The 26,171-nt window shown below is 40.0% G+C and overlaps 1 protein-coding gene across 2 annotated transcripts in view; it reads right to left on the bottom strand.

Moving 5' to 3' along the window:
- LOC147422807 (uncharacterized) overlaps positions 1–26,171 on the bottom strand; it is a 78,022-nt gene that overhangs the window by 25,321 nt on the left and 26,530 nt on the right. Inside the window, exon 2 of one of the 2 annotated variants that reach the window (XR_015186802.1) lies at positions 8,681–9,047. The exons of the other annotated variant lie outside the window; for it this stretch is intronic. The gene's annotated coding sequence lies outside the window, so the exon portion shown is untranslated. Of the gene's footprint in view, positions 1–8,680; positions 9,048–26,171 lie in introns of those variants that run through there. 2 annotated transcript variants of the gene reach the window in all.

Genomic DNA, 26,171 nt, shown 5'->3' with positions numbered 1-26,171 from the left:
TAATTCCAACACTCTACACATGTATAGCTTAGTATTTGGCATTTGTCCTATGAGATATTAGGTTTCCTATATAGCTATGTATAACCCAAGTAGAGAAGGAGTGCGAACCGGATATCTAATCAAGCCTTATAAAATAAAGACCTCCATGTACATATCTTATGCCATGTTGTAAAGATATTGAATTGTACATTATTGTATATTGAGTTTGAAACTCTCTCTCTCTCTCTCTCTCTCTCTCTCTCTCTCTCTCTCTCTCTCTCTCTCTCTCTCTCTCTCTCTCTCTCTCTCTCTCACTCTCTCTCTCTCTCTCTCTCTCTCTCTCTCTCTCTCTCTCTCTCTCTCTCTCTCTCTCTCTCTCTCTCTCTCTCTCTCTCTCTCTCTCTCTCTCTCTCTCTCTATTGTGTGTATCTATGGATGCTCTAGCCTTCAAACCTCCTTGAGCTTCATTGCATCCTCCACTATGATCCCCAAACAACTGGTATCAGAGCATAGGCTTGCCGCTCCCACTTCCCCATTGCATGCAGCTCCCTTTGAAACCTTGAAGCTCTTGAGATTGAAGCTGCATGTCCAAGGGAGCTAGAGTAGATCTTGGCCAAGTAGTGCCGGATGGAGAAAATTAAAATTCAGAGCAGGTGAAAGTGGTGTGGTGAGCACAATCAAAGTTGAGAGAAGCTAGTGAATAAGTTCAAAGAAATTGGGGCAGCAACGTGAGCATAATGGGGAATTTGTAGGCAAATTGGGCAAGCTCAAAAATCCAAACAAGTCAATTAATTTTGAGTAGTAAGCATTAGCCGGCTATTGAAGGCAGTGAGTTGAATAAGGCCACAAAAGGTAGCACTAAGAGAGTCCGAGTAGTGAGCAAATTTGGCCACTTATCAAACTGATGACAAAGCAGGTCGAGAGAGCAGGAGAAAAGCAAGGTTGTAGTATTGTAGGAGATCAAGGTAGGGCTACAGAAAGAGCTCATAGCCAAATTGCATAGCAAAGAGCAAATCAGCCTGTAGCGAGACAGAGAAAAGCGAGCAAAAATCAATTGAAATTGAGTCTAGTGCAGGAGAAGTGAATTTACACACACACACACACACACACACACACACACACACACACTCAGTCTTGTGGCACAAGGCTTTTGCAATCTCCCATTCTGATAGATCATATCCATGATCAGGACTCATGGATGTAAGTACAAGAGTGGGGAAATTCCAGTTACAGCCTTAGATCACTCAAAAGCCCTATAATGTCATCGCCCCTTCCTGGACAATATCTCCTTGCCCTCGACAATTGCTCTTCATCAACTTCTTGTGAGATTTACAAATCAATTTTTGTTTTAAATTGGCCACCCATCCCTTGGCTCACATAGCCCCCTAAGCGCCTTGTCTCATGTGCATTGAGTATCCCAAAGTCCTAAAAGCCATCCCTTCTAAGGACTGCTTCCCACAACGCAATAGGAGAAAAGTCTTTTTGTAAATAAAGAAAAAACAAGAAAAACTTCAAGGCCGACCTTAAGTGACATTTTTGTTAATCTCCAAAAGTTTCAAGAAGGTCAAAAACATGTCAAGACGTGAATGACAAAAGTTTCAACTTCGAACTTCAAAGTCTCATGGTAAATGCACCAAGGGCATGAGGTGCTCCATGATTCTTATTCATGAAGAGTAACTTCACAATGGGGATTGCTAAGCTCGCACTTGAACTATTTTCTTTGTAAAATTGGGCAAGACACTGCCATAGAGAGAGTCTCTCTATCGGTAAGACCAAATTCCTGGCATTTTGCCACAAGCACTTGCATCATGGAAGAGAAAGGAATTATAAAATTTAATGGTGAGGAATTTCATACATGAAAACTAATCTAAGCGGTTATTTAATGAAGAAAACATTATGGTAAATAGTAAAACCAACTCTCAGTGATAACGTAGGCACACAAACGAGGGCATCTACTGCACTCAATCAAGAAAAAGATGAACAGGTACTTGGCATCATAATTACTGCACTCCCTGATAATTATGTACATTTTATATATGAGTGTACACATGCATATGAGGCTTGGCAAGTTCTGGAGAAGAATATTGGAGCTAGAGCCAAACGCAGTAAAGTTAGCCTAAAAAGAAAATTTAACAAACTCACTATGCTCAAGGGGAAGACATAGCTAATTTGGTCAACAAGCTCAAAATCATGATCACACAATTGACCTACATCCAATGAGGAGTAGAAGGAAGACGACAAAGTTGCACTCCTTCTTAGTACACTTCCTTCCAAATATGACCTTATAGTCACTATTCTTGAAGAAAAGAAGCCAACTCTAGCACTTCAAGATGTGGTAAGCTCACTTCAGGCAGAGGAAAAGAAACAAAAAAATTCATCTACACCAAAAAATGGAGCTTTTTTGGCAAGGGGAGGCAAACCGTCCATAGATTTTACATCATCTTCCAACATTCAAAAGTGCTACCACTGTGGTAAAATGGGACATATAGCTAAAGATTGTTATAATAAGAAACTATGTAGCAATTGTGGTAAGAAGGGGCATCCTCCTTCTAGGTGTTATTTAAAGGATCAAGGTAACAACAAATTCAACAACAACAACAATAAAGTTAATAAGCCAATGAAAGGAGCAGTTCATGTAGTCAAAGACAAAGAATATTTGTCTTTCATTTGTCAGCCTATTTGGATAGTTCTTGTCAGCCTATGTGGATAGTTCTTGTCATCCTTAGCTAAAGATTGTTATAATAAGAAATTATGTAGCAATTGTGGTAAGAAGGGGCATCCTCCTTCTAGGTGCTATTCAAAGGATCAAGGTAACAACAAATTCAACAACAACAACAATAAAGTTAATAAGCCAATGAAAGGAGCATTTCATGTAGTCAAAGACAAAGAAGATTTGAAGATCCATTTCTACCTTCTCTAGTTCAAGGGGAGGTAATATTTGTCAGCCTGTGTGGATAGTTCTTGTCATCCTTGGTGGATAGCGTCATCCTGTGTGGTTAATGGGTCTTCATTATGTATTACATGCCCAAGGGGAGGATTGAAAGGTGGGCATGGGAAACTCCTCTACACATGTATAGCTTAGTATTTGGCATTTGACCTATGAGATGTTAGGTTTTCTATATAGCTATGTGTAAGCCAAGTAGAGAAGAAGTGCTAGTCAGATATCTAATCAAGGATTATAAAATAAAGCCCTCCATGTACATATTTTATTCTATGTTGTATAGATATTTAATTGTACGTTATTTTATATTGGATTTGAAACTCTCTCTCTCTCTCTCTCTCTCTCTCTCTCTCTCTCTCTCTCTCTCTCTCTCTCTCTCTCTCTCTCTCTCTCTCTCTCTCTCTCTCTCTCTCTCTCTCTTCCTTTCTCTGTCTACTATGTGTCTCTATGGATGCCTTCAAACTTCCTTGAGCTTCATTTCTCCCTCCACTACGATCTCAACACCAATACATGCAGTGACAAGAGATCAAGCTCAAGAAGCTTCTAGAAACACACATGTCAATGACAAACACAATTGCCTATTCAAACGGAATTTGAGAGCTTATCAGTGAGAACTCAAAGAAATTCATGGAATGTGAAATGAGATAAAGTAAAAGCCAAGAGGCTAAAAGAGAAAGTTGCCTTAGAAAGCAAGCTAGAGTAAGCCAAAGAGAAGCTAAAACATTAAAGAAAAACAAGAATCAAATAGAAGGAGCGGTGTCATCAGGAGGTTCAATCTTGGTTGACAAAGTTATAAAGACCTTAGAGGCTCTATTACAAGCTTAGGAGGCCACACTCAAAACCAATTAGACACTAGAACAAAGATGGTTGGAATATCCGCATCGTGAGATTGAGAACAAAGAGTAGAAATGTGCAAGAGGCTCATAGAGATAGCTCGAGCTCTAATGAAGCTAGATAAAAATGAAGCTAGCTCAAGCTCTAATGAAGCTAGATAAAAATACATCCCCATACCAAAAGTATTAATCCACAAAAAGGACGGGTTAATTGAGCCAAAAGGAATGATCAAATGAAGACTGAGACAAAAATACCATTGGATAATAGGGTAGTGGCTAATACCATAGATGACTCCAAGTCACAAGTGATGATGTCAATTTCTAAAGTGGAAGAGCCATGGCCACAAGCCTTATGGGAGATGATATGGAATAAGAAGGATGGTAGTGCAACTTTCAAGTTTGTACCTACCACTAACATCAACCTGGATCACAAGATCTATCCAAGAGATACACAATCTCTATATGGTGATGCTAGAATAGAATCATCTGAGGAGAGTAAACCTTAAATGTTGAAAACATTAATATCTTTCATAGGAGAGCATGAAACAAAATCGAAGGTCAAGGTAGTTCCCTCACAATGGAAGCCAATTCCAAAGATGAAGGACATTAAGAGCCAGCAAATATTAATGTCAAATACTATACAATGCACGATAACACACTCTCTCTCAGTTGTTATAAATTAGACCACATTGATAAGGTGAAGTGGGAAAAAACTTAAAGAAAATTATATGGACTAAAGCACATCTTTGTATGTCTGGATCATTTGAATGTGAGAGTTTACTGAGAGAAGATTGCATCTTAGAGAGACCAGTAGAAGACAAAGATAATATCCTAGAGACATTTTCAAAGGAATTGCTTGAGCCTTGTGGTTGGAATCATATATTCACTACTCTAGACATATATGTGAATGAAGTTACCCCAACAAGATTTTGTGACAAAGAGGGCTATGATATAGTACGCGTCCAAATGGTGAGTGTTATCTTGGAATCAAGGTCAAAGACCAAGTTCTAGGATTCATAGGACAATGCTCTTCTAGAGATAGATATAGAGGATGTACAAATTTTATCCCATTTTGTCTTTGGAGAATGTGGTCAATTTTCAATTAATGCTATCAACCTCCAAAAGTTTAATTAAGTTATCACCACATTCAAATTCTTTCTTGCAATTATGCAATGCAAGTAACCAAATTAATTACCAAAATTAAAAAGATAGAGTGTCCTAATTTAGATTTAAGTAGGAGATTATAATAGGTGAACACAAGTGCACCTACTACTCTTAATCTCATGTACATGTTAGAATGTGTCAAGTAACAAAGTGTATGCCTCATTCGGTATATAGCTGAACATGATAGCGAAAAACAAGTCCATTTACTATCTCTAATACAAAAAAATGAATTCATTTTTTCAAAGTAATTTTTTGAGCTATGCACAAAGGAGGAGATGTAAACAATGTGAACAATTATCGCACTATAATGGTTGGTTCTTTGATGTCAAAGTTATTTGGATGTATTATGGAGACAAAGATAAGTGAATGGGCTGAAAAGAATGGCAAACATGTGCTTGCCCAAGCAAGTTTTCAAAAGCATCATAGGACTATTGATCACCTTGTCACTCTTCGAGCTCTTATGGAAGCATCTCAATTAAAAGGAAAAAAGTTGTATTGTTGCTTTGTGGATTTCAAGAAAGCTTTTGACATGGTAGCGTGAGTAAATCTTTGGAGACATATGAAAAGCCTTCAAGTGCCGAGAGAATTTATGCACTTTCGCATCTACCAAAAAGTGATATGTTGACTACATATGGGAGATGGAATTTTAGAATTCTTTGCAAGCACCATTGGTGTCAAACAAGGATGCCCACTTTCCCCAACCCTCTTTGGGCTACTCATTGATGAATTGGAATGCATGGTTCTTGATCTTATGCAACAAGAAGGCATAGAAGAGGTGAAGATCAAAAATGCGGTGATCATGCTTTTGCTTTATGCCAATGATGTAGTGCTCTTGGCACATACTTTAGAAGATGCACAAAAGCTTATGAGTGTCTTGGAATGATTTTGCCTACATAGCGGGCTGATCATGAATGGATCCAAAACCAAGGTTATGCTTATAAAGACCCTCAATGACAAAAATCCATGCAATGTATACAACAATGAGCAACTTGAAGTGGTAGATAGCTTCAAGTACCTTGGCCTTGAGGTTCCATCCAATCATAAATGGAAGGATTGCGCGATGCGTCACTTGAAAGCTGGAAAGAGGGCTTATTATGCATTTGAGAACATGTGCAATGCTGGAGAGATCAAGTGTTGGTCTCTCAAAAAGTACCCCTTTGACACATTGGTGACACCAGTGCTTCTTTATGGAGTTGAGGTGTGAGGTGGTAGCATTTGGAAGTCTACTTGGAAAGAGTTGAAGAATGTCCAAAAGCGTTTTCTCACCAACTTTCTCCAAGTCAAGACACAAACACCCTACATGCTCTTACATCTTGAGTCTGGATTTCTTCCCATTGAGGTCTTGGGCATGCAAAGGGTTGTGGAGTACATTCTTAAGACACAACGTAGCCCTTTGTATTGACTTCCTAGAATCGCATATGAAGCAAGTCAAAAGGTCCAAAAGACATGCAAGAGAAAAATACTAAGTTCAGGGTGGATGCTTGACATCAAGAAATGGTTTGGAAAATGGGATGCATGTCACTTGGTCAAGGATGCGTCGATCGACTCCCAAGTTAATGAGGCCTTCTTACAATGCCAATGTATCATGGATTGGGAGAAATCTGGAGGTTCTCGTTTCCATTACACCACACACATTGCCCCAAACTACAAAATCTCTATTCTTCTCCGAACGAGGTAACTGAACCCATCCCTACATCCTTGAGCCCATCCCGTTGAGTGCGATCCGCACCATTGCCTCCATTTTTCTTAGCTCCCATTCTCTATGTTGCGAGATAGTGAGTTGGGGCACTAGCGAGGAGTATCATCGACTTTGCACCTTATGCCCTCATCAAGTGTGAGAGCGTGAGTACCACACACTACTTGAGTGCTCAGCTTTTGACCACATTAGGTTCTCTTTTCCCCATATATTCAGCCATGAGCTCTCCCTACATACCTTCCTCTCCCAACCACAATGTGGACTCTCTACTGCGATGCTCATTTCAGCCAGTGAGCATCAAGAGTCACTTATGACCTCCACTCACACCACATCACATATTCATTTGGTCCCATAGGTCATATTTGACATTCGAGGACAATAATAGAACTATCTCTCTCTCTCTCTCTCTCTCTCTCTCTCTCTCTCTCTCTCTCTCTCTCTCTCTCTCTCTCTCTCTCTCTCTAATCATTATCTTTTCATTTCACTTGATCCAACAAACATACCTTCAATATACAAGAATTAAAATTTTCTTGACTCAAATGTAAAAAGATTAGTCAATAATATTATGATATATTTGAACTTGTTACATAGTTCCATAATAAGTCTTATTTCTCTTATGCACTCAAATCAAAATGCCTACTTAACCCATATTTGAACTCCTTCGCTCATATACTTGTAACTTTGGCTGTCATAAGTTGGACATATGTCTTCAATTGGAGGGTAGGGGATCTAATAACTAGCTTGAGTTTGTCCATTACATATTCATGGTGGGTCCTCTCTCTCTCTCTCTCTCTCTCTCTCTCTCTCTCTCTCTCTCTCTCTCTCTCTCTCTCTCTCTCTCTCTCTCTGTGTGTGTGTGTGTGTGTGTGTGTGTGTGTGTGTGTGTGTGTGTGCGCGCCTAATCATTATCTTTTCATTTCACTTGATCCAACAAACATTACCTTCAATATACAAGAATTAAAATTTTCCTGACTCAAATGTAAAAAGATTAGTCAATAATATTCTGATATGTTTGACTTGCTACATAGTTCCATAATAAGTCTTATTTCTCTTATGCACTCAAATCAAAGTTCCTACTTAACCCATATTTGAACTCCTTTGCTCATATACTTGTAACTTTGGCTGTCATAAGTTAGACATATGTCTTCAATTGGAGGGTAGGGGATCTAACCACTAGCCTGAGTCTCTTGTCCAATACATATTCATGGTGGGTGTGCGCACACACACACACACACACACACACACACACACACACACATATATATATATATATATATATATATATATATATATATATATATATATATATATATATATATATATATATATATATATATATATATATATATATATATATATATATGTATGTATGTATGTATATACATATATATGTATAAGTATGTGTGTGTATGTATATATATATATATATGTGTGTATGTATAAGTATGTGTGTGTATGTATATTATATATATATATATATATATATATATATATATATATATATATATATATATATACATAGATATATATATATATATACATATATACATACTATTTCTCTTATGCACTCAAACCAAAGTGCCTATTTAACCTATATTTGCACTCCTTTTCTCTTATACTTGTAGTTTTGGTTGTTATAAGTTCAGCATATGGCTCCAGGCTTTGGGGGGAGATGGAGTCAAGAAATTAGTATTGGAGCTAATCTCTAGCTCAAGCCTCTTGTCCACTACATATTCATGGTGGGTCTTCTCTCTCTCTCTCTCTCTCTCTCTCTCTCTCTCTCTCTCTCTCTCTCTCTCTCTCTCTCTCTCTAGCTCTAGCTCTAGCTCTAGCTTTAGCTCTCACCAATGGACCATTTAAATTCATGACTAATGATAGACATTTGCAAAGCTAGCAACCAATGACAAGAAGGCTAGAATAGTTTAGTATTCAAATATATGCTATAGAAACATACCTTTCTTATGTATGATAATAAGAACATTTCACTTTGTTGACTTAAATTACTTTATGCAATATGGAGCCATCTCCAAAAAGATAGAAAATAGGGCTATGATTATAAAAGCACAAAATGACAAGCTCCCAAATAAAATGCACTCGAACAAGAGTACAAAATGGCATCAGAGTGAGATACCACTCATTCAAATCCAAAGAAGCATCCAAGAGGCTTAGTAAAGCACATCAGAGTGAGATATCATTCATCCTTATCAGAAGAAGCATCCAAGAGTCTTAGTAAATCCCTAGAGATGAAGGAAAGAGTGAGTGAGGAGGCGTTCTAAGTGGACAAAGTCCACAATACCACAGGGGGTCATATCTACGGTGTGTATTTTCAAAGAGAACCCTCTTATAGTTGCCCTAACTTTGTAGAAGGAGAAGACCAAGGAAGTCCTATCTTGCTTGCAAGCACTTTTACTTTTTGTTTTTCTTCATTTTAAACCTGAGAAAAAATGAGCACATGTTAATTCACCAACAAATCCTTTTGTGTGAGGAGGTTCACAATGCTCTTAGTTATATTCAAACCTACCTTTGCATAGAGTAGCATAGAATATGCTACCTAGGCTTGTACTACGTATTTTTAGAGCTAGTTTAGTGTAGCTTCTAAGATTTACATCTATATATCTCACACTTTTGAATGGATTGTCAAGAACATGCCATTGGATAGCTTATATGCTCGTGTAAAAGTGCCCCTTTTAAAGCTACCTCATTTTGTATGTTGAGACATTCACTCTCCACCAATCAATGATTTGACATTATGTTATACATTAACTCTATTTTACTTGTGCTTTTCTTGTGATTAATGGGAATATAATTAATAATGAAATTGAGCATTCTATTTGAATATTTTGCCTTTTGCATATTCCATTGTGATTTTTGTAGAAAGGGACTAAAAAAGCTACACAGCTACACAACTAAAAAAACCACTAGAACTCTCTCTCTCTCTCTCTCTCTCTCTCTCTCTCTCTCTCTCTCTCTCACACACACACACACACACACACACACACAACCCATTATGTCAAACATAGATATGACGTTCTACAATCAAGAGATGGTATTACTTGCAATGCATGAGATCGTCTCACCTATTCCCAAAGAGCCACATGAAGATTTTGAGGGGTGAGGCGAGGAAGGGTCAATGGCTAAGTGTAGGGTTTTGTTTTTGTAGCTTCTTGATAGAATCTACTCTTGAGTATCATGGAATTGTCATTTGTCAGCTCAAAAGATCTACAACACAAGATTGGTGATTAAATTGAAGCTCTCTTTTAAAAAAGCATTGTTGACCATCTAGTCAGATGGGTCATCTGAGGTAGTTGAATTGTAGTCTAGTCATTTTGGATGAAGGCATAATGGATGAAGTCATCTTGCTAGCTAGAGGTGCTTTCATTGAAATCTTCTCACAAGAGGAGCTTACCTCAAGCGTCACTGATTGCACTCCTCTCGCTTTTGGAGATAGATTGATCTTTCTACATGTGTGGTATGAGGATTTTCAATAGTACACATGCCAGGTCCTAAATTACCCCATAGAGAAACTTTTATTGAGCTACATGCATAGTTTTGGTTCCCAAAGATTTTGAGGCATATGGGCTCTATTTTTGGCATACCATTCATGTGTTCAATATAGACCCACACATCTATGCTACCTATAAAGGTAGTTGCCACCCCTTCCACAAAGTTTCTATAGATATCATCATCTCGAGTGGAAAGGGTGTTACACTCACAAAGGGTTGTTGTTATTGACATGACAAACCAATGCCATAGATTTCATGAGATGGAACATCTAATGAGGGATTTCCCTAGAGGGTGACACAGGCTAGTCACACGAGAGGACGACCCTTGCTAAAATAGCAAACCTAATAGAGTTTTTCACAGCAATATGGTCCTGCATGAAAACACGATAGAGATCAAAGGATAAACGTGAGTAGTAGGTTTCAATTAAATACAGAGATAGAGACATGCAAGTAGAAAAAGAGAGATACAATTGGTCCTTGTTTATATACCATTTATACATGGGTAGTGAGACAGAGGTTGGATGAGGTAAAGTAGCTCCCAAACAGACCGCATGAGAAGAGGTTACCCAGATTGAGCATGAGGACCAAAAATTTGGGATAGTTCATGATCACAACTTAAGGTGCCCCAAGATACAATCTATCCTTGTTTATATATTTTTTATATATGGGTAGTGAGACAAAGGTTGGATGACGCAAAGTAGACCCCAAATACACCTTCTGAGGAGAGGTTACCCATATTGAGCATGAGGACCAACAATTGGAGATAGTTCATGATCACAGCCTAAGGTATCCCAAGATAGGCTAGTTCAGCAGACCTTGGATTCCTTTGAGATCTAGTCATAGGTGCCTCTGTTGGGGGTGAGAAGAAGTAGAGCAAGTTTTATTAATTTCTAGAGGACTTTGATTTGACTATCAAAAGGTTTTGCATCACCAATAGATGTTCATGTATCTAAGATTTTTTCTACTCAATTCTTCATGGTTGGCATGAAGATTTCTAGGATGTCTCTTTGAGGAGGGGGAACTATGTGATGACATGTTTTTTCTGCAGTCGCTAGGATGACATTATATTTTCCTTGATTTAGAGAAAACACCCATAAGAAGATTTAGAGTGCAAATAGTGGTTGGGAGGACGTCATATTGTCCTTGATCTAGAGAGATCACCCATAAGCACATTCCTTTGGACAAGGGAGCCTATCTATGATATCGTATAGGAGCACACAATGGTTGATGCCAACTACTTCATGAATATCATACTGTTTGGAGGTTTGTTTGAGAGTCAGCTTAATGAGGCAAATAGATGTGCATCTCGGTACATTCCCTTGGATTTTGTGGTGGATGATGATTGGTCCTTTCCACCTTTCTTATAGTATGGATGTGATGTGGATCTCCATCCTTTATTGAGGTACAATATCAAGATATGCTAGAGTGGATCCAAATGATTTGGGAGGCACAATTATGAAAGACCGGGTTCCTCACAATGTCTATACAACTTTGATTGTCAAAAATAGATTGTGTCCATCTATTGTGGCAAGCCAGTCTTTGAAAGTAGCCCCTGTAACCACACCGCTTGCATGCAGCAATGAAAATAGCCCTATACTTGGCCTATGTGGATGATAAGATAGCTATAAGATGCTTCTTACTGCTCCATGAAATTTCTATTGAGCAAATGAGAAGGTGTAACTTATAGTCAAATGTCATCCATCTAAACCTCCCCCCCCCCCCCCCCCCCCCCCACTCCCGCAATCTGAATCACTCCATCCTTGAAGAATGATCTTGGAGTCAATGCCTATAGTACATACCAAATGCTTAATGAATTTGACTACTTCAAATACCGCAAGCTTAGAGGAGCCCACTCCATGCGTGACGTGGTGGTTCTTTGTAGAAATGAATTAAGAACTTCCATTGGGAAATCAACACCATCAAATAGGGTGTTGAGTACCCAAATAAGAGAACTGGCCATCTTTTGATACTTTGTAGCAACTAGTACATCTAAGGCATCATATTGTGATAGTTTCTGGTTGGAATCCATAGGAGATGAGATAGTTTTGCAATTGGTCATACCAAATGCTTCCAAAAACTCTTGGACATAACGTTGTTAAGAAAGAAACATGCCCCCCCCCCCCCCCCCCCTTATCTGCCATACCTCCAATCCAAGAAGGCAGTGAAGCAAGCCAAGACCTATCATCTCAAGCTTGTTAGCCAAAGTGATCATGGTATTTCAAATGTGTTGCTCATGGTGGCTACCTGGTATTGCAGATGTTTTTCTCATGGATACCTGGTATTGCAGATGTTTTGCTCATGGCTATCTATAATCAGAAGATAATCCACATACAGGATAATAAGAGTCACCAATCCTCTCTCATTGAAAATATGCAAATCTAGGTCTGCAAAAGAATTAAAAAAGGAGTGTTTTTGAAAGAAATCCATCCACAACCTGCAAGCCATGTCATTGAAATTTGGATCAAAGTACCCTCGATGTTTCTCCACATACACCTCCTCCTCTAAGTCGCCATCCTTACAATTGGTGAAAAGGTCTCATCATATTCCGATTAATGCTCAACTCTTTTGATGTGAGTGGTGGCCCACGGACATGATCACAATTAAAAAGTAAAGTTCTAATTAGAGGCTTATTCTAAAAGAGGAGAGTAAAATTGGATGACAACCAAGTGTGTGAGTGTATACACACAAATTCTAGCATAGCGAGAGGATAGGTTACGATCAAGATAAGTGCTTAGGAGGTGCTAATCACCAGTATGACTCTGATATCAGTTCATGGAGATCTTGGTGGTAAGGTGCATAGTTTTCAATACGTACTATATGTAATATTGTACTACTGAATTGTTTGAGTTATTGTAGGTGTGTAGGCTTCATAGTTTTTTAAAAAAAACTTAAAATCTAAAATATATACATAAGTATCGCTATATATATGATAAAACTACAAATCAAGAGTGGCATAAACCATAAAGTTTTTAGGCTTTTAAATGATTGTTGATATCATGGACCACTTAGGACATCCAATACTAAATAGGTAGAATTGAACAACACACCCAAACCTTCAATTACCTCTCGAATGTTATAGTATGCATAAAACAACAACAAACTCTAAAAACTTTAGATTATGCAATGCACGATAGATGATATTCTCATCAAAATAATAAAATGATAATCTCTTTGTATTGAGTTTAATAAGGATCTACAACTATCTGAAAGCCCCAAATAAGAGCACTCAACAAATCGATGTACTACCACAAGCACACCCTTACGAAAAAAAACTAGAAAGAAAAATGTACGGATCAATCTATAAGTACGTTCAGATCCTACCTTGAGGGAGCTAGGGTGGATTAATGAGAGTAGAATTAATTGTGTGTGTGTGTGTGTGTGTGTGTGTGTAATCAAAAAGAGATGGAGACTCAATTCAAAGGCAAAGTAAACACCAATTTTACATTAGAAAAGAGAGACTACAATTGTGTTGTACTGGCACTCATAGATGGTGACATCATGGATATTTCATGGAGTGTGACTTCACCTTATACATCATTATACTAGGTAGAAGATAACCACATGCTATCCGCTGACTTATGCCACATAAGCTTCCACATAGATAGAGGGTGTTCACACCACACACAAGCTACAACAAAGCTTGCAATAAGAATTTACTTGATTGTATCTCTTGTCAATTGATTGCATTGTCATTTACACAATAGGAAGCATATCACCCTTCCTTGGTGTAAGAATTGTCTTTGTTTCCCAAAACCCCTCCTTGTGTGACTTGATCAGTGTCATCTACACATTGGTATCTTGACATTTGTCACAGAGTCAATGAGGGGACTCTAAGCTTTAGTTATGGAGAGCGGCTCTTAAAGTGTGTGGCTAAGGATACATGCAAGAAGGAGAGTTTTTTTTTAACAGTGAGAACAAGACAAAGTCTCAAGAGTCAAACTTAGGGAACTCACATGAAGTTTAACGCTACCAGAGTCCACTAGTACTCTTTGCAGTCATGAGAGAGAGAGAGAGGCTAGTAGCGGGCTGTAGACTTTGATGAGAGAGAGAGAGGGGGGGAGGGAGAGAGAGAGAGGGATGGAGATGGGTGGAGTGAGTGTGTAGAGCGAGGTAAAAGGAGTGGGATGGTGGTGGTTGTTGGGGGTTGGCATCTCATTTGCAGCATACTTGTTATCCTTCATGCTCAGAGACTTCAACCTCTACAAGAATCTCACCATTAGTGCTCTGGCTGGCCGCTTTGACATTGCCGGCCTTCATATTGTTGACCATTTGGGTCTGATGCCATTTTACAGCCATAACTCTTAGAAAATTTTTCTCGGTAGGTTAATGCGCATGATTTAACACTAGAATGGTAACATGACACTTTTATGTCCTTGGAATTTTTTGTGTCTTGTTAAGTGACCATTTTGCTTGAATTATTTGAAGAGAATGAAAATGAATTTCTAGGTGCTATATATCCACAAAGTTGTCTTATGAGTTGAAAAAAACTTTAGAAGATTCACAAAAGCTTATTGGTGTCATAATAATCAATATCTAATTCTCTTAAATGATTTTCTCATGTTAAATTGATCATTTAATATGGGGAAGTGCCAGGGGAGAAAAAGCTAGAATATTGGTTAAGCTAGTAGACGCCACAGTAGGGATACAAAGGAGGGAAAATAGGGATCCAAAGGGGGGGGCCATCTGCAAAAGAGCTATGTGCAACAATGGGCTCAAAAGACCCTAAGGTTCAACCCATTAAGACTTCCAAAATGCTAAGGTTCCAAAATTCAAAGGTTGTGTCCAAAGGTCAAACATTAGGGGAATTGGATGCTTTGACAAAGTGTGTCCCAAAAAATCTTTGTCAAGCCTTACATAGGAGGGGGCGAGCCCATGAAGTAGGGGATGAGAGAGAAACACTCACACACACTCACAAGCTTCATTTTTACACAAGGGGAAAGAGGGACACATGTAAGCTCCCTAGGCCAGATGCCCACAAGGTGTACTCAAATCCTATTGGATGGCCATGAAGGTGGACCAATGACAATAAGGCTAGAGTAAATCTACTTTAATTAATTTAAAAACACTTAATAAAAGAACCAATAAGAATTAAGCTCTCTAGAAGACTATTGGACAGTCTCCCAAGGGGACCAATGAGCATTCAGCAGCCTGATGACTTGCTTGATTCCTATTGGCCAGGAGGCAAAGGGGTCCAATGAGAGTCTAGTTGCATTTATTAATTACCTAAAGCTCTCACAAAAGGTGAAAGGGGACACATGTCATAAGGCTATCACTTATGCTGCTTAATTTCCATTGGCTAGGCCTAGGGAGGTCCAATCGGGATGTAGCATGAGCATTTAGCAAGGGGGGTCGACCAAGAGAGAGAGGGGGGTGATTTTTGCAAGGCATTATCACACGCACACACTCACACAATATCATGTGTGAAGAAAAGAATACTCTCTCTCCTTCTCAAGCTTTAATGGAAAGCTTACCACCTACTCCAAGTTTGTGAGAAGGGAGGCCTACACCAACAACTCTTGGCGTTGTGATGAAAATCCAACCAAGAGCCAAGCTTCAATGCATGCTCATCTCCTCTACCATGCTAATTACTAAGCTAAGCTATGCTAATATGAGTGATTATGTCAGGAGATGTACATCTGTCTCGTAAGAATACTCCTTCTTCCTCTCAATCTACTCTCCTACCCCGCTAGCTCTCACCATCTTCGAAGGTGAGTGAGGTCTTGGGTCTGAGACCGTGAGGGAATTGATGTTGTGTTTGATAAGTGTTTTGCTTAGTGCATGAAGTTTCCATCTTCATTGCACTAGCTAGTATTGAAGGAACATAAAGGATTGTATTGTAAAATGTCTCTCTTGATGGGAGAAACCATAATACAAAGCCTTTTGGAGGGGGGACCCGCTCCATGAAAATCCGGTCCTCAATTGTTGTCAATTGCTTAATTTCTCTCTCTTTAGAGGTATTGTTCATCCTATCTAACTAGGTGTTATGCTTTTTGTTGCTCTCTCCACCCTAGCACTCTTGTTATTCTCATTAGGAAGCTATTCTAATGAAATGCTCACTATGTTCATGCTATTTTCCGCTACACACAAGTTACTAGACCATTAAATGTTACATTGGTATTAGAGCACAAGATTTCTCTTTTCTTGCTCAAGAAGGGAGGTCCTCAAGCTAGCTATAAATGGTTGGTACTATTAATTTCATGTGAGAAAGTAGAATAGGGATTTTTTAGCCTTGTAGTGCGCCTGCCTTTGTGCAGTTAACGGGGCATCACCGTCGAGAGCTATGGTCTTAATAGTGAAGTCCTACGGGGCTTGCCTATGGCTTAACCACTATTGAGCTATTCGAATCTTGACAGGAGCCGGTGCTATTTTGGTGTTGAACAACCCTCTCTTCTATTCCTTGCAATTAATGGTATTCAAGCCACGGGTACAGTAGCTTGAGTGCTTTTTCTAAAGGGTTAAAGAGGAGTAGCAACTAGGGCTTAAAGTGCCAAAGTACACCTCAAAAGTTTACACCTAAAAGTTGTTACAATGGCTGACAATAGTAAAGAGAGTGAAATTAATGTTGATAACTTTGATTTTGCTAATGAGCAAGCTACTAATGATGCCCCGATGCTTGTTAACAATCTTGTTTCTAGGCTTTAACAAGCCATGGGGAATCCATCCCTCCAAAGTGAAGTGCAATGGCAGCTTTGTGCTCATGGGATTCTCCAAGCTCCCCACCATGACAAGAGAACACCTAGGAAGCCTCCTTGTGAGACTTCCAAAAGAGGTATCTCTCCGATTCGGGAAGAAGAATAGGATCCATATGAAGGGCTCAAAAATTTGCTCCTTGATGACGCATCTCCTTCTCAAAGGAGAATTCAAGAGCCTCCACCAAAGGAACAAGAAAGAAGTGAGTCTCCCGCCACCTCGATGGAGATGGCTCCACGAAGACAGCGGGCTAAACGCTCTCCATCACCTCCAAGATGGAGAAGACCATCGCATACTTCTCCACACCATACTTCAAAGAGGGATGACAAAAGGCAAGAGAAGAAAAAGGTGAGAAAGAGGACACCCTCTTCTCCATCTTCTTCATCCTCTTCCTCTTATGAAAGTGATGGTGAAGACAAAGAAGATCAAGGAAAGAAAAAGGCAAGAAAGAGGTCACCCTCTTCTCCATCTTCCTCAAATTCTTCATCTTTTGAAGAAAGTGATGGTGCGACTTTTGAACCATCAAAAATAAGTGGCCATAGGAAATCCTATGCCGCGTGGAAGAGGTCATCCAAGCTCAAGAAGTTCAAAGAGGGAGAGAAGAGCATTTCTTTCCTTACCTACAATGGCACTTTTGGTGCAACCGACAAAGTCTTGGCCTTTATCCAACAATTTGATGCGGCGTTTGGAGATGAGGGCTTCCCGGAGTCCTCTAAGCTACGCCATGTAGCTATGCACTTTCAAAAGTCCGCCATGCAATGGTGGTCTAGCCTACGGGCCAACGTGAAGCTCCACGAACATGGAAAGCTTTAAGAGCTTCCATTATGAAGCAGTATTTGGCCACCGATGCCAAAGACAAAGTACTCACCGAATGGCGAAGCTTGAAGCTCTCTTCCTTTGAATCCATCCACAAATATGTAGACAAGTTTTGGGACCTACAACTCAAAGCCACTATCTTCAAAAAGTTGGATTTTGGAGAGCAAAATCAACAATTTTGTGCGGGCTTAACTAAAGAAATGGTAGAGTATGTCAACTCCCAAAGGCCACGCACCATATCGGCGGTTATACACCATACTATGGTGGCCTCTCAAATGAGTTTCCAAACGAGGGCTACCCACAGAAAACAAGGGTTCCAATGAGCCTAAGGGCAAGTACAATGTCCAAAAGTCTCCTAAGGGCAACTCCAACAAAGCTAAAGGGAAGGGAGTTTATAAAGGCAAAAAATAAACTCTCTCCTAAAGAGCTTGACTGTTATCTCAAGGATAACCACTGTTTCAAGTGCGGCGAGCAAGGGCATGCGTATCATGCTTGTCCCCAAAAGAACACTCGCCATGAACCTCCTCGAGCGAAGAAGAAAGCCAAAAGACGAAGTTTTATAAATGTGTGTGGTATGTTTCTAAATGTTTGGTATGCCAAAAGACGAAGTTTTATAGAGGGAAGCAGCCTGGATTTCTTCAACCTTTGCAAATCCCTAATTCACCATGGGAGAGCATATCCATGACTTTTATCTTTGGATTGCCTAAGTCTATCCATGGGAATATGGGAATATGGGAATATGGACGATAGTGGACACGTTCAGTAAACAAGCTCATTTTATACCTGTCAAAAAGACTATCAAAGCCCATCAAATGGCAACCCTCTTCATTTCACAAATCTTCAAGTACCATGGCTTGCCAATGTCCATAGTGTTGGATAGAGATCCTAGAATAACTAGTAATTTTTGGAAGGGTCTCTTTGACAATTTAGGAACAAGGTTAAACTTCTCTTCGGCCTATCACCCACAAACGGATGGCCAAAGTGAAAATAGCTAACCTGACAAATCTCAATCTACTAAAAGAATATGTAATGGAAGTAGATCAAAGATCCCAATGGGAGAAGTACTTACCCTTAGTGGAGTATGCCTACAATAACATTTTACATACTTCCACGGGAAAAGCACCTTTTGAGGTAATTGAGGGAAGATCAAAAAGTCCCTTGCTACTTAAGGTACACGGGAAGATCTTCGTTGCAGATGAGTATAGCCGAGACCTACAAGAATCTTTCCAAAAGATTAAGGAGGCTATTTCTATCTCACAGCAAAGGCAAAAAGCTGCTGCTGACAAGCACAGAAGAGCCAAGCCTTTAAAGAAAATGATTGGGTCTTATTAAAATTTCCCAAGGCTTGATTAAGGCACACGACAGGAAAGAATCCTACGGGACACCAAAAGTACTATGCTAAGTTAGCAAAAAGGTACTATGGTCCTTTCCAAATTTTTAGCCCAATCAATGAGATGGCCTATCAACTCAAGTTGCCCAATCATTGGCTCATACACAATTCTTTCCATGTGAGCCTACTAAAGCCTTACAAAGGAGAGTCACCTCAAGAACCAACTATTGAAGACCCACCGGAGATCAAGGACCAAGAAGACGTGCTGCAGCCCGAGTCCATTCTCTGACATGAAGACAAGGTACTAAGAGGCGGTAAGACTATCTGACGATATCTTATTAAGTTTAAGAATTGTCCTTTTGAAGATGCTAGATGGATGCAAGGCATACAATTAAAGGATAACTTAAACCTTATCAATGCTTACAATGCTTCCCTAGAGTAAGCAAATGTACAAATGAACAAACTTTTTTTCTTATAAGACTCTCTTTTTCGGAGTTTGCGGAGACGACGTCTCCCGAACACCAAGTAGAGCTTGTCACTCTACTATGGAAGACTGATAGGACTAATGTGCAGACATGCTTGCGGCAGCTTAGGCTCTCAAGCACCAAATGGACTAGTCATCCATTTTGGAACAATGTCATAGGGTAACATAGGGATCCTCTACCCGCTACGTACAGGACTAATGAATATGTTTTATCTTCTCTACCCCATAGTCGAGGATGACTATGATTTCAAGAGAGAGGTAATTTCATAATAATCAATATCTAATTCTCTTAAATTATTTTCTCATGTTAAACTGATCATTTAATATGGGGAAGTGCCAAGGGAGAAAAAGCCATCAACCACGGCTATGCATAGACACAATTGTTCAACCCATGTGCACAGTCGTCCCGGAGTACGCCATCTAGGAGGGGTGGAAGGGCACTAAGTACTAAGCATTAAGTAATTCAGGCCAATGTTTGAAGAGGGAGGATAACATGTGATTTTTTATAAAATTATCTAATAATGCCCTTATAATTCATCATCAAGGAAAAATTCACTGATAATATCTTCCCGATGAGTGTAAATAGTGTATATACTATCAGAAAATCATCAAAAATAGTCTTTTTTGGATATTTTTCACCATTTTTATTGATAATGAGGCTTAAAAATAGAAAAATCCAACAAAAAACAATAAAGCTTTGTTTTTCAATGGATTTTATTAATTATTGGATTTTTACTTTACTTTTTTAGAGCATTTTGCTATTTTCTTTGATTTATTCAAATAAACAGATCAAAAATTAACAATAAATAGTAGGGAAGCTCAGATGGAAAAACGGAAGACACCATGGTGATCAGAAAGGAGAGATGGACAAGCACAAAAAATTTCAATGAAATCAGAAGATGGAAGAGGGAAGCCTAAATTAGGCGGCCAGACCTACTTTTGCAAAATTCTTGCAGAATGAGCTACATGAATCGATCAGGGAAATTTTTGAGTCTAACATAGATTTCACGGCCTAGTAGGACTAACAGGGGAATCTGGGGAAATTTGGTTCGGGAAGTCCGGGTATAGATATCCAAGGTAGGCTACAACCACCTCATTTTCACTTGGACCCTTGGCAGAGAGAGATTTCGACCTCTTTCGCGCGACTTTTCCGGAGCCCACAATTGACCATTTTCAACGCCGTCTCACACAATACATGAGCGGTAAGTTCTTTACTCGTCAATAATCCATTTTGTATAGCCGGTAGCTAGTCTAAAGCCCTAGGAAAAACCCTAGAAATCGAGCAATACACGAAGACCTACAACCTAAAACTGACCATAGCGGCCTGCTAACTTGACCAAATATTATGAAATTTGAACCATAGCATGCCCTAACATAATAGAAAATTTCTATATCATCAGATGACCATTCGACAGGGTCGAGGGGGTCCCCAGTAGAAAAGTTAGGTTTTTGGCAAATGCCAGAATTCCTACCTGACTCCACAAATGGCTTGCTTATGAGGTCCATATACAATGTATATGATGGGTTTGGTGAAATCCATCAAGCAAAGCCCTCAAAAAACAGAAAACGGCTCGAAGGTTACAAAGCGTAAAATTTGACATACGGGGTCAAACTGACTCAAATGAGCTAGAATTGGACAGGTTGCTTCACGACTATGTTGCAGACAAGTCCAAAGCCTCAAAATTGACCGACCAACCCAACAGGTAGTGTAGTCACAAAAAATGGTGATTTCAATTTTGACAAAGCACAAAGTGATGCCGCCATGGCCAAACTTGATCAAATTCAATTTAGGACTTGTATTAGGTGTATGGAATATGTCTAGGTCAAAATTTTTGAGTTTTGCAAAGAAATTGTCACTGTTGTAAATAATCGCGATTATTTACTTTTCATCAATTTTGCTTGGAAATTGTTACCTCACCTCACCTATCATGCGTATACACCTATTACATGCCAAAAATCAAGTATGAGCCAAAATGATCACCCATTACTTGGAAAATTGTCAAAAAACGCAAAGAAGTCCTTGCAAGCCAAATTTACGTTATGGACCACATTTCTTGATCCAAATCACCTTATATCTTATGTACGGGGTGTATACAATACCTAAAACCAGTTTGTACCAAAAAATGTCAATTTTGGAAGAAAAGTTAATAATCGCGATTATTTACTTTCTGATCAAAATTGGGGAGTTTTGATATTTTGCCATCATACATCCAAAGTACATGATGTGTTAAGCCCACTAGCCAAGTTTGAACCAATTTGGAGCCTAAAGCCAAAATCTGGTACCATTTTCACCCTATGCATCCAAATGAGCCCATATTTCACTCAGAGCATGTATTTGGTATATACTTCAAGCCTATGAAGCCAAGTTTGCAAAAAGTTGAAAATTTTCCTCAGCTGTTAATAATCGCGATTATTTACTTTGGTTGAAATATTTGTTTTGACTTTACAATTTTGTTCCTTGCATGTTTTTATGCATCTTTGCTTGTTCAAAAATTGATTTGAAGCAAATTGGACCAAATTGTCAGCATTCAGCCTAAAGGACATTTCAGAGAAAATTCTGACAAATCTGCTAACTTTGCACTCTATTCACTGAACAGGAGCCATGCAAGCAATGGAGAGGGCTAAAAAGAAGCTCAACCAAAAGGAAAAGCTACAAGAACTACCCACATATCAGTTGGATCTAGAATCAGTCAAAGCCGCGAAGGCATCATACCTTTCCAGAGATCAACTAGAAGAGCATCACACTACTGTCTTCATCGGCAGATTCATGAGTGAAGAGGGGCATCTAGTGGAGTTGAAACTCCTGTCCAAGGAAGTCTATGATGTAGCCGCCAAGCCAAAAACCAAAGAAGCTAACCGCAGGCTGGGACTCAGGGATTTCTACGAACAAGAGCCTTGCGGAGTGGATTTTCAGAAAGCTTACGAGCTTCTATCCACAACTAAAGAAGATGGAACCGCACAGATATCTGACACCCAAGGGAACAAGGTCAAAGTAGTCATCCCTAAAGAGATAGTGGCAGAGGCACTCAGACTGCCCACAGAAGGAATGACCATGCGAGCAAGGGACAGGAAAACAGCTAGAACCTTTACCAAAGAGACAGCCGCGGATACCTTCGCCGATTTAATTCACAAACAAGTGGAAGAGCCAGCCCGTTTGTACCACTAGCACTTCCATTTTTTGGCAAAAAGTCCACCAAGATACACTACGCCAAATCACGCTGTGGCCACCAAATTCACTCAAGCTCTTAAATCAACAACAAGGCAACCAGTGGACCGCGCGCAGTATGTCTTCGAAGGGCACCAAGAAAGAAGGAAAAAACACTTACTTGGGTGCACCAGAGGTCTTGACGAGGATAGCATACAATGTCATTGGCATGGCTGACAACCTACCGCCTGCTCTTGACCAAAACACCTGGATATTGGCAGCACAACCCTCTCCAAGAGCTACAAGGTCAGGAAAAAGATCATATAAATCCGATGAAGAGTCAGCTGACAGCTCGCCAAAAAGGCACAGCAGCAAGAGCTTTGACAACGAGGAAAATAGAGCTCGTAGAGAAGAAGTGAAAAGAAAAGTTCTGGCCACACGCGCAAAAGCAAGCATGCTTTGAAACAGAGAAACGGGCCTACCAGCGCAGTAGCCAAGCACAAGGGAAGGACCCAGAGAAATGGGTGCACATTGTACTTAAAGGCCCTAGAACAAAGCATCACACAAGAAAAGAGGCCGAAGATCCTACAGAAAGATTGGAAAGAATATACCAAGAAGCTGAAGCTCTAAAGCTGAAGAAGACAGAAGAAGCTGCTAAGAAAGCCAAGGAGGCGGAAGAACAAAGACAAGCCTAGGAGACGGCTAGAGTAGAAACCCAAGAACAAAGCTACGGATCTCCTAGACCAACCTCACCGCCTACGAAACAAAAAGAACACCCCCTCCCAAGCCCACCACCATCACTTGAGGGCAAAGACACCAATGAAGAAGCGGAGCCAGAGAAAACCAATGAATCTAAATCCAACAAAGAAAGAAAATCTGCACAAGAGGCGGACCAGCAAGAGAAAGAGAAATATCAAGAAGAAGAGTCAAAAAAAGAGGCTACCACTACATAAGAGAAAGAACTCGAGCCAAAGAAGGAAGAAAGGCCGGCACCAGAAGAGACAACAAGGTCTGAGCCATCACCCTCTACTTCCACTCAGCCAATAACCATTGAGGCATCAAAGCCTAAGGATGACACAGAAGAAGATCGACCCTCTACCTCCACACAGGAGGAACCAGTAGCTACGACGCAACAGAAAGACACACATGAGGCTGCAGGTACATCTTAGCTGGCAAGACAGGAGGAGTGGCAGTCAAACAACAAGGTAATAGTACAAGTCAATGAATATGCACGGTTGATGCAAGAAATGATGGAAAGACTACGTTCAGCAGCACTATTCCGCAACACAAAGGCCAAAGAACTTGAGATGGTGATCAACGCTCTCCAAGGAGAGTTAGAAGACAGGATGACTGTCATCACCGATCTTCAGAGGCAAATGCAGGAGATAAAGGGAGAAGCTGAACAACACCAGCTAGCTAGGGATAGGCAATAAAAAGAAATGGAGGAATTAGGTGATTTGCTCACCAAATTATCTGATGCCTGCAAAGCAAAAGAGGAGCAGTTGACAGAAGTTACAAATAAACTTCTTACGACATCTCTGTCAGCTCAAAAAATTCAGGTGCAATTAGATGTTGTCAATGCTTCTCTGCAATACTTTGAACAGCGGATCAATTATCAGGCAAATTTCTTACGGCAAATAAGAGAAAATCCAGCCGTGGCCTCGATCAAAGGGACTAACGAAGTATGCAAGGCACTTGAAAAGAAGAACAAAGATCTTGAGTTGGAATTAAAGCTGGAACAATCACAGCGCAGGGCCCTGGCACTAATGCGGGTTCAGAGAGAGGAGGAGCTCCTAAAGGAAATAGTAGAGCTCGAGCGAGTTAACCAACTCCTCAGAGATGGAAAACCAAACACGTAGAAAGAGGCAGGCACTTCAGAGCCGCCATAGATAGACATACCCTCGGTCTCATTTGCTGAGTTTGAGACACAGTCCGCAGCAGAGCTGAGTGGTGATAAGGATTTTCAAATCAACATTACAGATGCAGACAGAGTGCCAATGGTCCAGCTGTCAAAAGCTGAAAAAGACCCACTGAAGGAGAACATCACCCTAGAGGTGGATGAGCAATGAAAAACCGCAATGGATTGGGAGTTGAGAGTTCTACACGCTGTCAATGTCACTCAACTCACTCCCAATCATATCAATGCGCAATGGCATCAACAATCCCTGCCATACCCTCTCATTAAAGTGGAATTACTACAGGTGAAAGAGAGGTTGTACAAAGATATGCAAGAATATGGCGTTGATAAAGACCACCCAAAGTGGAGGTTAAGCTGGTTGAACAAGAATCCAAGATACCCGATTCTGTTCACAAGAGCACCTACAGCCCTTCAAAGAGATCCCACATTTTGTCACGTACCCAGAGTAAGGACATGGCAAGTGCATGAAGCATTGACAAAGAAGAGGCCAACTTGGCTTAACTACCCCAGACTACCAGCTCTAGAGAGAGGGCAAGCGACAGAGGAATACATGGTGAAAACCCTAACAGGCGCCATGTCTTTCTTCAAGAGTCTACCAGATCTCTCATGTGCCATGTTATATAAAATCTGCAGAATGTTGCTCACATGCATCCAAGTTTTTAATGAGCCTGAGCAAATAGGAGCCCCATGGATATCATTTTTGGAAGGTAACAAAGGCTTATGCTACAATCTCAGTGTGCAACCTTCGGAAGAAGTCCTTTACGGCTTTTATGCCAGATGTATGTTATTGCCATTGAACAATATGTTGGCCTTTGAAGAAGCTTTCTACACTGGATTCTTCACCTGGTGAACAAAGATATTTGCACCGGTGATTAGTAACCTTACATCCAGGTTTGTAGGCTACTCTGTGGTGGAGCTGAAGGATAAAGTGACAATGCAATTTCTGCAAGTGCCCGACAAAGAGAGAAGAATCAGATACCAGAAGGCACTGGATGTCCTTAAAGACCGCCTCGCCAGTCGTCAACCCGAAGACTATTTCAGTCCATAAAGCTGTGTCAAGGGATGACACAGGCAAGGAGGGAGGGAATGTTAGCAGCAAGCTAACACGGACATCATTTTTTGGAGTTCTCTTTGTAAAGCATTTATTATTTTGATAAATCGAGAATATTGTAACTCCTATTTTCTCGGATAAACTCTGTAATTAATGAGCCGGGGCTACAAGCTTCCAAGTTGTATGAGCCAGTCATTTCTCAGTTTTGGTAGAACTCTAGATTATTAGTTTTGACCACCCAAAAACCTTGGCTAAGGCATAAAAGCCAATTTATGTAAGTTTTTTATAAGTTTTTGGAGAATAAATACACAGCATGAGCTAACGACGCTCACTTCTCTCCGTCTCACGCTTCCTACTCCCTCTCCGATTGTCACATTGCGATTGCATTTGTTGCATTGCAACCGTAGGTAAGAGCTCTCCGCATTGACGCAAGCAGTTCACAATATTTTGTAGCTTTTGGCGTCGCCAACTCACAGCCTAATTTCATCATAACTAGGAATTTACATGTTCAAATCAAAAACTAAGCATAGGGGAGGTATTGGGGCATCATTGCTAAGCATTTAGATGCATTCTGGGTCGAAAACGACTAGGTCAAAAATCCACTACTGTTAATAATTGCGA

Source organism: Adiantum capillus-veneris, chromosome 27, assembly GCF_014529385.1.
Source record: "Adiantum capillus-veneris isolate H3 chromosome 27, ASM1452938v2, whole genome shotgun sequence".
Classification (NCBI taxonomy): domain Eukaryota; kingdom Viridiplantae; phylum Streptophyta; class Polypodiopsida; order Polypodiales; family Pteridaceae; genus Adiantum; species Adiantum capillus-veneris.
This window is presented reverse-complemented; position numbering and strand designations above follow the sequence as displayed.